Here is a 3,440-nt window from a genome sequence, read left to right as displayed (position 1 = left end):
CGGCATTTGGTTACAACGATTGCAGAACTCTTTCCATGTTCTAAAAATAATGTATGTACTGCATGCTTATGTTTAACGTGTTAGTCATCAGTTATCTTGCCTACATCTTTCTTCCTGTATCCTGCTGACCACAGCACGTTCAGCTGTCATGAATGCACATATGGTCTTGGTTACATTTACATTTACATTTAAGTCATTTAGCAGACGCTCTTATCCAGAGCGACTTACAAATTGGTGCATTCACCTTATGACATCCAGTGGAACAGTCACTTTACAATAGTGCATCTAAATCTTAAAGCGGTGTCGTTTGACTTAGCAAACGAGGATCGGATGTCGTCGACCTTCTTTTCAAAATGGTTGACAAAGTCATCTGCAGAGAGGGAGGAGGGGGGGGGAGGAGGATTCAGGAGGGAGGAGAAGGTGGCAAAGAGCTTCCTAGGGTTAGAGGCAGATGATGGTTAATGTATTCTTTCAAAAATAGAATATGGTCTGGGTGTCATATGGCCTGGATATCATCTTCTCTTAATGTGCATGTCCTTGCTACTTCAGCCTAGCAGCCAAACTTATCTACATGCAATGCTGAGCTTTCCTCAATGGTTCGCTCCAACACTGTCAATATCATTATGATTTAAAAACATCATCACTGACAGTATCATTATGATTTAAAAACATCATCACTGTCAGTATCATTATGATTTAAAAACATCATCACTGTCATTATCATTATGATTTAAAAACATCATCACTGTCAGTATCATTATGATTTAAAAACATCATCACTGTCAGTATCATTATGATTTAAAAACATCATCACTGTCAGTATCATTATGATTTAAAAACATCATCACTGTCAGTATCATTATGATTTAAAAACATCATCACTGTCAGTATCATTATGATTTAAAAACATCATCACTGTCAGTATCATTACAATTTGCATGCGTGTCTGGAGAATAGTCTTATTGCTTTCTCTCCACCTTTTGGTTCAATCTGAGTATGAAACTCCAGTGGTTCCTGGTCCTCCTCCAGACACAGACAGGGGTCCAGGGACACCATCAGGACCAGGGGAGGGAGGGGAGGCAGGGGCTGGGTGGCAGGACTGTGGGATTCCCCTATTTTTTTATTTAACCTTTATTTTACTAGGCAAGTCAGTTAAGAACAAATTCTTATTTTCAATGACGGCCTAGGAACAGTGGGTTAACTGCCTGTTCAGGGGCAGAACGACAGATTTGTACCTTGTCAGCTCGGGGATTCGAACTTGCAACCTTTCGGTTACTAGTCTATAGAAAGTGTTTGACTCTGATGTGTGCCACATAAAGTATTTGACTCTAGTCACAAAATTAAGGAAAGGAAGAGGGGGGTGCGAATTCTGTCAGGGAGGATATTTTCGGCACAACACCTGTATCGCTCCAGAGCTAGGTGCAATGTCGCAGCTTCCCGGTTCACCCCCCGCCCCCAAGCTGGGCACCCGGACGAGAGCGAACCCGTGGAGGGAGATAGGAGATACCTCTGCGACTGTCGCCGGGTTTAGCGGCAGCTCAAGGTTTATTGCGGGATATTAGAAATGCACTTAGACTGTAGTATCTGGGATCTACAACTGTTTATATTAGTTACTGTGCTGTTACTAAGCAGTAATGCATTACGGCAGTGTTACGTTACTACACCTAATAGGAAATGCACATGCGCACTGGGGTGCCGGGAACTGTAGAGCACGAGGGGTTTTGACTAAACGAAAACTAACTGTACTCCGGTCTCCTGCCTGGTCATTTCTCCACAACACAAATATTACAGTGGCAATGAGGTGATTAAACTACATAAACGGACATTGCTTGAAGGGAAGAATGTTGCGTGAGTAATGAAACTCAAAATAATTATGTAATTCATCAGTTATTTTTTATTTTCTTTCGCCAGTATAGAAGGCTAACCACTGCTAGCACTGCTAGTACAGTATTCAGGAGCTGCCAAGTAGCAAGACTATTGGAGTCCAGAATAGCGACACTGCCCTCTGGTGGTTAAATTTGAAAAAAACTGTCTCATTGAACCCATTGAAATTAGGCGATCTCAGTGGAGAAATATTGGCAAGAAGAAAAAAAAAGAAGGAACGTAACACGGTGTGTACATTAAAATGAGTGCAGTGAATGAAGTAATTGCAGAAACTTCTGAAGTGAAGAAGTAGATGAATATTCAGAAAATTAAGGAATATAAGGAAACTGAACAATTAACTGTGAAAATGGCAACCATCGGTCGAGTACCAGAGTTTGGGGCTACAAAAGAGGATTTTGATTCCTATTTGGAGCATTTTTAGCATTGGCTGGCTGCAAATGAAATCAAAGATGGAAAGACAGCAGACGTATTTCTCAGTGTTTTGGGTCCAACTGAGTATGGATTGCTGAAAGGTCTCATTGAACCAATGAAAGCAGTGGAGTTGAACTATGCAGAACTGACTGAAACTCTTTCAAGGTATTTCATGCCTAAGCCAATTCTCATTGCAGAACGTTTCAGATTTTACCAACGTCACCAGAGTCAAGGGGAAACCGTGGCTGACTACATCCTTGCTTTGAAAAGGCTGGCAAGTACATGTGAGTTTGCACAATTTCTTGATGATGCTCTCCGAGACAAGTTTGTATGTGGTCTCACAGGTGAAGCATATCACAGAAGGCTCCTGTCAGAGAAGGACCTGACCTTTAAGAAAGCCTGTGATATAGCAGAACGTCAGAAAGGTGTTCACAAGGTCAGTGATGCACGTGGTGAAAAAAGCTCACAAAAGTCACACTTTTTTCAGTCCCGTCATCAAGGTTACACAAGAACAAAGCAGCCCACATCTAAGCCAAGTTGCTACAGATGTGGGGGAGATAATCATCAGCACAGTGAATGTCGATTCCAAAAGGAAAAGTGCCACAATTGTGGAAAGGTTGGACATTTACAGAGAGTGTGTAAAGCCTCGAAATGCACAGCAAGAGCGCACAAAGTGTCAGATGCAGCACAAGAAGAGGAAGGTACAACTGAAACAGTAGTGGAACTGTTCACAGTGTACACAGCTCAACAACTAAAAGATGGAATCTATCTCAACACGGAGTTAGCGGGAAAACCAGTAAAAATGCAGCTGGACACCGGAGCGTCTGTATCTCTGGTTCCAGAGAGACTCTACAAAGAAAAACTGAAAGAGTGCCCTCTTCAGCCCGCGTCCATCTGCCTTTCTTCATACACTGGTGACACTATTCCTGTGTTAGGGCAGATCCAGGTACCAGTCCGGTATGAGGGGAAGGAGTGGACGCTACCGCTTGTCATTGTTAAAGGAGAAAAATCAGCCTTGCTAGGCAGAAACTGGCTACAAAAGATCAAGTTGAACTGGGGAGAAATCTTCAGTCTGAGAAATGACAAACCAGTGAGTCAGGCTACACTCACTAACATGCTGGAGAAGCACAAAGAACTTTTCAAAG

The sequence above is a fragment of the Oncorhynchus gorbuscha genome, linkage group LG23, assembly GCF_021184085.1.
Source record: "Oncorhynchus gorbuscha isolate QuinsamMale2020 ecotype Even-year linkage group LG23, OgorEven_v1.0, whole genome shotgun sequence".
Classification (NCBI taxonomy): Eukaryota; Metazoa; Chordata; class Actinopteri; order Salmoniformes; family Salmonidae; genus Oncorhynchus; species Oncorhynchus gorbuscha.
This window is presented reverse-complemented; position numbering follows the sequence as displayed.